The sequence below is a fragment of the Leuciscus leuciscus genome (assembly GCF_965113295.1).
Source record: "Leuciscus leuciscus genome assembly, chromosome: 12".
Lineage (NCBI taxonomy): Eukaryota > Metazoa > Chordata > Actinopteri > Cypriniformes > Leuciscidae > Leuciscus > Leuciscus leuciscus.
In genome coordinates this window covers 23,143,728-23,154,969 of record NC_138736.1, presented here as the reverse complement: position 1 = coordinate 23,154,969, position 11,242 = coordinate 23,143,728, and positions in this window count along the sequence as shown.

The window sequence follows — 11,242 nt, the reverse complement described above, 5'->3', positions numbered from 1 at the left end:
TCCATAAATCAAACACACTTGCATGTAATAATATGAAACTCGGTACACATATAGATCTCATCGGGCCGAACAACTTTCGTGCTCTAAGTTTTACGCCAGCCCAACAGGAAGTCGGCTATTATGGGTTGTTTGGAAACGCATGCTGTGGAATTTGATCTACTCCTCCTATGGAATTGATCCAATCGCTTCCAAACTCGGTGTGCATGAAGTCAAGACATTGAGGATGCTAAATTGCGGACGGATTTTAGATATCTCGAACGGTTTGGCCGTGGCGAGGAAACAAATTTATGGCGAATAAGGGACACAGGAAGTGTATTATAACTTCAGCATACATTAACTGATCTTGCTGAAACGTCCACAGTGTGTTCATTGTCAGAGGCCGATCACATGGATGTGACTATTGTGAGTCAAAGTTATAGCGCCACCAACTGGCAACAGGAAGTGTATCACTTTCAAAATGCTTTGAAATCTCTCTCTTATTTTTACCCGATTTGCTTCAAACTTTATGTGTATAATGTAGACACACGGCAGATGTAGACCTGTGAAAGGATTATTGATATCTTAGATACTGTTGCCGTGGCAACGCATCAAACTTTAAAATTCTTTTCGGATGCTTTTGAGATTCTTCACATGCTTGAAAATGCATGAAACTCGACAGACACATCACATTTATTATCCAGTAGACATGTGCAAAGTTTCAGAAACGGGCGTGGTGGAATGGCTCAATAGCGCCACCTTTAGTCAAAAATGGGGGCTTAGTTTTTCCTAGAATCACAAAACTTGGTACGTATATTGTTCTCATCAAGCCGGACAACTTTCTAATTTACAGTTATTAGCTCAGACCAACAGCAAGTCAGATATTTTGATTTGAATGTGGATTTTCTGGAGAATTTTCTCTCTCTCTGTCTGTGTCTGTGTGTGTGTGGGTGGGGTGGGGGGGGGGGGGGATTGTCTATTCAATTTAATCTTTGTTTTTCAAGGTTTCAGGGGCTTTTTGGGCCCTTAACGTGCTCAAAAACTCTTGTAACTTTTCACACAGGTCAGAACCCACGGTCATCACGACCGGGCTGAAGCTGGTACCTGGGCGTGGCAGGGGGGCTCAACAGCGCCCCCTTGAACACGTTCTGAAAACTTGGTCCATATATCAAACATGCTTGCATGAATTAATATGAAACTCGGTACACATCTAGATCTCTTCGGGCCGAACAACTTCCGCACTCTAAGTTATTAGCTCCGCCCAACAGGAAGTCGGCTATTATGGGTTGTTTGAAAAACGCATGCCGTGGAATTTGATGTACGCATCCTAGAGAATTCATCCAATCGCCTCCAAACTCGGTCAGCATGAAGTCAAGACATTGAGGATGCTAAATTGCGGACGGATTTTTGATATCTCTAACGCTTTGGCCGTGGCGAGGAAACAATTTTTTGGCGAGAAAAGAAAAACACAAAGTGTTATAACTTCTGCACACATTAACTGATCTTGATGAAACTTCAGCAGTGTGTTCGTGGTAAGATCACATGGATGTGACTATTGTGAGTCAAAGTTATAGCGCCACCAACTGGCTGCAGGAAGTTTGTCACTTTAAAAATGCTTTGAAATCACTCTCTTATTTCTGGTCGATTTGCTTCAAACTTTATGTGTATATTGTAGACACACAGCAGATGTAGACCTGTGAAAGGATTATTGATATCTTAGATACTGTTGCCATGGCAATGCATCGAACTTTAATATTCTTTTTTGATGCTTTTGAGACTCTTAGCATGCTTGAAATTGCATGAAACTCGACAGACACATCACATTTATTAGCCAGTAGACATGTGCAAAGTTTCAGAAACGGGCGTGCTGGAATGGCTCAGTAGCGCCACCTTTTGACCAAAGTGGGGGGTTAGATTCATCTACAGCAACAAAACTTGCTATGTATATTGTTCTCATCAAGTTTGGAGAACGCTTGCTCTGGAATTTGAAATAATCCTCCTAGGCAATTTTTTCAATAGGGGGAAAAAAGAATATACATATATATATATATATATATATATATATATATATATATATATATATATATATATATATTTTTTTTTTTAAGTGACAAGACAGAGAATATTACTTATCTGATATATATATATATATATATATATATATATATATACATATATATATATATATATATATATATATATATATATATATATATATATATATATAGCTGCGAGCAGCGATGGAGGGCCCAAGCCGGTGACACCGCCACCCCGGTGCCTTTAGTGTAACTAAAGGCACCAGGGTGGCGGTGCCACCGGCTTGGGCCCGCAATCGCTGCTCGCAGCTATATATATTTATTATTATTATTATTTTTCTTACGACTATTCAGGCACTTTTGGGGCCCTTAACATGCTCAAAAACTCTTGAAACTTTGCACACGGGTCAGAACCCGCGGCCATCAGGGCCGGGCTGAAGCTGGTACCCGGGCGTGGCAGGGGGGCTCGACAGTGAAAGGATTTTTGATATCTTTAATACTGTTGCCATGGCAACGCTTCAAACTTTAATATTCTTTTTTGATGCTTTTGAGACTCTTAACATACTTGAAATTGGATGAAACTCGACAGACACATCACATTTATTAGCCCGTAGACATGTGCAAAGTTTCAGAAACGGGCGTGGTGAGGGGCTCAGTAGCGCCACCTTTAGTCATAAGTGGGGGGGTTAGTTTTATCAACAGCAACAAAACTTGGTATGTGTATTGTTCTCATCAAGACGGACAACTTTCTAATTTACATTAACGATCTCCGACCAACAGGAAGAGAGATATATTGGTTTGAATGTGGATTTTCTGAAGAATTTTCTCTCCCTCTCTCTGTGTCTCTGTGTGTGTGAGGGGAGGGGGGATTTGACTATTGCTTTTATATTGTTAATCAAGGTTTCAGGGGCTTTGGGGGTCCTTAACGTGCTCAAAAACTCTTGAAACTTTACATACAAGTCGGAACCCCCTGCCATCAGGGACGGGTTGAAGCTGGTACCCGGGCGTGGCAGGGGGGCTCAACAGCGCCCCCTGGAATGGGGTCCGAAAACTTGGTCCATAGATCAAACTAGCTTGCATGAATTAATATGAAACTCAGCACACATATAGATCTCATCGGGCCGAACAACTTTCGTGCTCTAAGTTTTGCGCCAGCCCAACAGGAAGTCGGCTATTATGGGTTGTTTGGAAAACGCTTGCTGTGGAATGTGAAATACTCCTCCTAGAGAATTCGTCCAATCCCCACAAAACTCGGTCAGCATGAAGTCAAGACATTGAGGATGCTAAATTGCGGACGGGTTTTTGATATCTCGAACGGTTTGGCCGTGGCGAGGAAACGAATTTATGGCGATAAAAGAGAAACACGAAGTGTTATAACTTCTGCACACATTAACTGATCTTGATGAAACTTCAGCAGTGTGTTCGTGGTAAGAGGCCAATCAGATGGATGTAACTATTGTGAGTCAAAGTTATAGCGCCACCAACTGGTAGCAGGAAGTGTGTCACTTTCAAAATGCTTTTGACAAAAGTGGGGGGGTTAGTTTTACCCACAGTTATAAAAATCAGTACGTATATTGGTCTCATCAAGCCGGACAACTTTCTAATTTACAGTCATTAGCTCAGACCAACAGGAAGTCAGATATTTTGGTTTGAATGTGGATTTCTTTGCAAAATCAGCCTCTGAATTTTTACCCAGTCCTCTTAAGTGGTTTATTTTATTCCCACAAAACTTTTTCAACATGATGAAAATACATTAAAGATGCTAAATTGTAAACGAATAATAAATATCTCAAACGGTTTTGCTATGGCGAGGGATTAAAGTAATGTCAAAAAAGGAAACACTAAAAACCTCCTATCTTCTAAAAATGTAATTATACACCATGTATTTCTATATAAAATTATACAAATATCAGAACTAAACCCATTTTATTCTTTTTTTTCTATTTAATAATTGTTTAAGTTTAAAAACATCCAGAATGTTTTTTTAGTCCAAAAAAATAAATCATGTAATTCATAGTGCTATACTGCCCTCTTGTGTTCAAAATCAGGTAGGCCTATTGTATCTATATGAAAATATACTAGGTTTGTGACGGTGAGAATATTTCCCCACCGGTTAATCAACGTGTGACACCGCTGGGGGCTTTTGAATCGCTAACTTAAAAACGAAAGTAAAATATGATCGTCCGCACAGACATTGATAATGGTGCGGAGCAGAGCGAGCGTTTTCAATGAATTCTTATGGAAGTAGGAAAAAATATATATATATATATATATATATATATATGTTGTTGTTACATTTATATATGTATATATATATATATATATATATATATATATATATATATACACACACATATATAAATATATATATATATATATATATATATATATATATATATAAATATAGCTGCGAGCAGCGATGGAGGGCCCAAGCCGGTGACACCGCCACCCCGGTGCCTTTAGTGTAACTAAAGGCACCAGGGTGGCGGTGCCAACGGCCATGGCCCGCAATCGCTGCTCGCAGCTATATTTATATATATATTTATTATTATTATTATTATTAGGGCCCAAGCCCTGAAAGGGCGAAGGCCCTATTGTTTCCGGTAGGATTATTTATTATTAGGGCCCAAGCCCTGAAAGGGCGAAGGCCCTATTGTTTCCGGTAGGATTATTTATTATTAGGGCCCAAGCCCTGAAAGGGCGAATTATTCGGTAGGATTATTAGGGCCCAAGCCCTGAAAGGGCGAAGGCCCTATTGTTTTCGGTAGGATTATTTATTATTATTATTATTATTCTTATTTTTCTGTCAACCTTTCGGGCACTTTTGAGACCCTTAACGTGCTCGAAAACTCTTGAAACTTTGCACACGGGTCAGAACCCGCGGCCATCAGGGCCGGGCTGAAGCTGGTACCCGGGCGTGGCAGGGGGGCTCAACAGCGCCCCCTTGAATGGGGTCTGAAAACTTGGTCCATAAATCAGACACGCTTGCATGTAATAATATGAAACTCGGTACATATATAGATCTCATCGGGCCGAACAACTTTCCTACTTTTACTTTTTACGCCAGCCCAACAGGAAGTCGGCTATTATGGGTTGTTTGGAAACGCATGCTCAGGAATTTGATGTACTCCTCCTAGAGAATTGATCAAATTGCCTCCAAACTCGGTGTGCATGAAGTCAAGACATTGAGGATGAAAAATTGCCAGGGGATTTTTGATATCTCGAACGGTTTGGCCGTGGCGAGGAAACGAATTTATGGCGAATAAAGGGTCACAGGAAGTGTATTATAACTTCAGCATACATTAACTGATCTTGATGAAACTTCCACAGTGTGTTCATTGTAAGAGGCCGATCACATGGATGTGACTATTGTGAGTCAAAGTTATAGCGCCACCAACTGGCAGCAGGACATGTGTCACTTTCAAAATGCTTTGAAATCACCCTCTTATTTTTAACCGATTTGCTTCAAACTTTATGTGTATAATGTAGACACACGGCAGATGTAGACCTGTGAAAGGATTATTGATATCTTAGATACTGTTGCCGTGGCAACGCATCAAACTTTAATATTCTTTTTTGATGCTTTTGAGACTCTTAACATACTTGAAATTGCATGAAACTCGACAGACACATCACATTTATTAGCCAGTAAACATGTGCAAAGTTTCAGAAACGGGCGTGGTGCAGGGGCTCAGTAGCGCCACCTTTTGACAAAAGAGGGGGAGTTAGGTCTATACTTTTATCTACAATGATAAAACTCAGTACGTATATTGTTCTCGTCGAGCCGGACAACTTTCTAATTTACATTCATTACCTCCGACCAACAGGAAGTCAGATATTTTGGTTTGAATGTGGATGTTTCGAAGAATTTTCTCTTTCTCTGTGAGAGGGAGAGGGAGAGGGGGGGGGGAGATTTTTCTTTGAGTGAGAATACTTTGAATTATTGGTTTTCATGGTTTCAGGGGCATTTGGGGCCCTTAACATGCTCGGAAACTCTTGAAACTTTGCACACAGGTCAGAACCCGCAGCCATTAGGGCCGGGCTGAAGCTGGTACCCGGGCGTGGCAGGGGGGCTCGACAGCGCCCCCTGGAATGGGATTCGAACACTTGTCCATAAATCAAACACGCTTGCATGTAATAATATGAAACTCGGTACACATATAGATCTCATCGGCTTGAACAACTTTCGTGCTCTAAGTTTTACGCCAGCCCAACAGGAAGTCGGCTATTATGGGTTGTTTGGAAACGCATGCCCCTGGATTTCGATATACTTCTCCTTGGGAATTGATCGGATTGCCACCAAACTCGGTCAGCATGAAGTCAAGACATTGAGGATGATAAATTGCCAGCGGATTTTTGATATCTCGAACGGTTTGGCCGTGGCGAGGAAATGAATTTATGGCGAGAAAAGAGAAACAAAATGTGTGTTATAACTTAGTCCGTTTTACTTACAGTTACAAAACTCGCCACATATATTGTTCTCGTCGAGCTGGACAACTTTCTAATTTACAGTCATTAGCTCGGATCAACAGAAAGTCAGATATTTTGGTTTGAATGTGGATTTTCTCTGACAGAGAGAGTGCCCTCTGCCATTCTGTGTGTGTGTGTGTGTCTGTGTGGGGAGGGGAGGGGGGTGTCTGTGTGTGTGTGGCAAGGAGGAGGAGGGGCTCTCACTCTCTCTGTGTTTGTGTGTGTGTGGCTGTCTGTCTGTTACAGTGAAAAGAGCTTAACCATTTCATTCATTTGTTCTGCATTAAATGATAAATAATTCTCTAAGGCCTTGCTTTTTTATATATAAAATATTTATATATAAAAACGATATGTATATATAAATATATATTAGGTATGTGACTGAGGATATTTTCCCACCGGTTAATCGATGTGTGACACCGGCGAGGGCTTTTAAATCGCTAATATGAAAGTAAAATACTCCCGTCCGCACCGACATTGATAATGCTTCGGAGCAGGGCGAGGGTTTTCCATTATTTGCTATGGAAGTAATTAACTAAAAAACGTTCGCTTTGTTCTGCTCGCTCCTCGCCGTGGACGCGCACCGTCATGAATGACCATGCAGCTGTGCACTTAGTTTGTTTAAAATTAGTCCTGCATTAAAAGGATAAAGAAATATCTAAGGTCTTGTCTTTTTGCATAGCACTTTATGGATATTTTTAAAATGACAAAATATGCATAGAACATATCTTTTAAATGTATTGTTTGCTTTAAATAAAATTAATATTGTATGTTTGGTGATTCAAGCTGAATGAATTTAAAATTAATGTGCTATATATATTAGATCAATATATATGTTTTCCTTAAAATTTTAATCAACACTAACTTTATTCTCATCAGAATTATACATTTTTGTATAAAATAATACTACCATTAAAAAAAACAAAAACAGTCATTAGCTTGGATCAACAGGAAGTCAGATATTTTGGTCTGAATGTGGACTTTTGGCAAAATCAGCCTCTGATTTTTTACCCACTCCTCTTAAGTGGTTTATTTAATTCCCACGAAACTTTTTCAAAATGATGAAAATACTTTAAAGAAGCTAAATTGTAAACAGATAATAAATATCTCAAACGGTTTTGCTATGGCAAGGGATTAAAGTAATGTCAAAAAAGGAAACGCCTAAAACCTATCTTCTAAAAATGTAATTATACTCCATTTATTTCTATATATAATTATACAAATATCAGATCTAAACCCATTTTATTCTGTTTTTTCAATTTAATAATTGTTTAAGGTGAGACACAACAGGTGAATAGGGTAACATTTTTAACTAGCAGATATCACCATGAAACTTTCCCAGTTGATTACCTACATTAAGATGAGAAGAAAATGTATTACAAGTTTTCTATAATTTAATGTTTAAATATGCAAATGAGGCAATATCTAATTAAATATGCGCTATTTTGCATATATTTTAAAAAACGAAATCTGAGTATTGGATAAAGCCAGGTTAAAAATAATTTTTTCATTGTGTTCACATATTAGATGGGAAAAGAATTACAGAGGGATTTATGGATATCTACTTTAGTTATCCTGTAAATCAGAATATACTGTCAATAGCCTTAAAAAAATTATTTTCGCCATGTTTTTTGGAATAAAATGTTATATAAATCAGGCTACACTGCAAAAAATGCTTTTCTTACTTAGTATTTTTGTTTTGTTTCCAGTCCAAATATCTAAAAATTCTTAAATCAAGAAGCATTTACTAGAGAAGTAAAATGACATAAGAAATTCTATTTTGTTTTAAGGTAAAAAGTAAGTACTTTAAGTAATTTTTGTTTAAAACAAGCAAAATTATCTGCCAATGGGGTAAGCAAAAAAATCTGAATAAGAATGGAAAACAAGAAAAAAAATCTGAATTCGAAAAAAAACCCAAGATTTTTTTGCTTACCCCATTGGCAGATAATTTTGTTTGTTTTAAACTAAAATTACTTAAAGTACTTACTTTTTACCTTAAAACAAAATAGAATTTCTTATGTCATTTTACTTCTCTAGTAAATGCTTCTTGATTTAAGAATTTTTAGATATTTGGACTGGAAACAAAAAAAAAATACTAACTAAGAAAGCATTTTTTGCAGTGTAGGAATAATATATTTACAAATCCCTCTGTAAATGTCTTCATAATATAACTAGGTACAAGACTGGAAAGTTTGGTGTATATAGGTGCTACTGAAGTGAAGATTTCGTACTTGGAGTATGAGAGAAAGGTCATTTTGAGAAAACGGGCTTTAAAGATTTATCATCAGCCAATGAGATTGCGCATTCAGCCCTTTTACTTTCACGATTGGTTGCTGATAAAAAGGAAATGACCATATTTGGATCCGACAGCATTGTACAGGAGAGAGAGAGCTATCCAGACGTGCGTGTGATGACAGGAAGAAGACAGAGATCGCGGAGCAGCGGGAGGATTAAGAACGCCAACTTTTGTTGAATTTATGAGAAATCTACAGACGCGAACAGACAAAGTGTAGTAAAATAAAGACCTAAATGTGTATTTCAGACTTTTTTTCACCACAAGTCTGAAAGAAGACGTGTTATTGAAGACAAATATCCAAAAATCTCAAAATTGACCAGTAAAAAAAAAAACGATGTTTTTGCCTGCCGTGTCTCGCCTTAAGTTTAAAAACATCCAGAATGTTTTTTTAGTCCAAAAAAAAAAAAAAATATATATATATATATATGTCATTCATTGTGCTATACTGCCCTCTTGTGTTCAAAGTCAGGTAGGCCTATTGTATCTATGTAAAATATAAAATATACTAGGTACCCGTATGTGATGGTGAGGAATATTTTACCACCAGTTAATCAACGTGTGACACCGCTGGGGACTTTTGAATTGCTAACTTAAAAACGAAAGTAAAATATGTTCGTCCGCACTGTAATGGATAATGGTGCAGAGCGAGCGTTTTCAATGAATTCCTATGGAAGTAGGAATTAACTAAAAAACGTTTGCTCTTCTCTGCCCGTTCCTCGCCGTGGACGCACACCATATATATATATATATATATATATATATATATATTTTTTTTTTTTTTTTTTTTTTGTTGTTGTTACATATGTATAATGTTTTTTTTTAGTTTTTTTTTACATTTATATATATATATATATATATATATATATATATATATATATATATATATATATATATAAATATAGCTGCGAGCAGCGATGGAGGGCCCAAGCCGGTGACACCGCCACCCCGGTGCCTTTAGTGTAACTAAAGGCACCAGGGTGGCGGTGCCACCGGCTTGGGCCCGCAATCGCTGCTCGCAGCTATATTTATTATTATTATTATTTTTCTTATGACTATTCAGGCATTTTTGGGGCCCTTAACATCCTCAAAAACTCTTGAAACTTTGCACATGGGTCAGAACCCGCGGCCATCAGGGCCGGGCTGAAGCTGGTACCTGGGCGTGGCAGGGGGGCTCAACAGCGCCCCCTTGAACGGGGTCCGAAAACTTGGTCCATAAATCAGACACGCTTGCATGTAATAATATGAAACTCGGTACATATATAGATCTCATCGGGCCGAACAACTTTCGTACTTTTACTTTTTACGCCAGCCCAACAGGAAGTCGGCTATTATGGGTTGTTTGGAAACGCATGCTGTGGAATTTAATGTACTCCTCCTAGGGAATTCATCCATTCGCCTCCAAACTCAGTCAGCATGAAGTCAAGACATTGAAGATGCTAAATTGCGAACGGATTTTTGATATCTCGAACGGTTTGGCCGTGGCGAGGACACAAATTGATGGCGAATAATGGAAACAGGAAGTGTGTTATAACTTCTGCATACATTAACTGATCTTGATTAAACTTCAGCAGTGTGTTCGTTGTAAGAGGCCGATCACATGGATGTGACTATTGTGAGTCAAAGTTATAGCGCCACCAACTGGCAGCAGGAAGTGTGTCCCTTTCAAAATGCTTTGAAATCACCCTCTTATTTTTACCCGATTTGCTTCAAAGTTTATGTGTATAATGTAAACACACGGCAGATGTAGACCTGTGAAAGGATTTTTGATATCTTTAATACTGTTGCCATGGCAACGCTTCAAACTTTAATATTCTTTTTTGATGCTTTTGAGACTCTTAACATACTTGAAATTGGATGAAACTCGACAGACACATCACATTTATTAGCCCGTAGACATGTGCAAAGTTTCAGAAACGGGCGTGGTGAGGGGCTCAGTAGCGCCACCTTTAGTCATAAGTGGGGGGGTTAGTTTTATCAACAGCAACAAAACTTGGTATGTGTATTGTTCTCATCAAGACGGACAACTTTCTAATTTACATTAACGATCTCCGACTAACAGGATGAGAGATATTTTGGTTTGAATGTGGATTTTCTGAAGAATTTTCTCTCCCTCTCTCTGTGTCTCTGTGTGTGTGAGGGGAGGGGGGATTTGACTATTGCTTTTATATTGTTAATCAAGGTTTCAGGGGCTTTTGGGGTCCTTAACGTGCTCAAAAACTCTTGAAACTTTACATACAAGTCGGAACCCCCTGCTCAACAGCGCCCCCTTGAACGGGGTCCCAAAACTTGGTCCATAGATCAAACACGCTTGCATGAATTAATTTGAAACTCGGTACACATATAGATATCATCGGGCCGAACAACTTTCCCCCGGTCAAGTTTTACGCCAGCCCAACAGGAAGTCGGCTATTATGGGTTGTTTGGAAAACGCTTGCTGTGGAATGCGAAGTACTCCTCCTAGAGA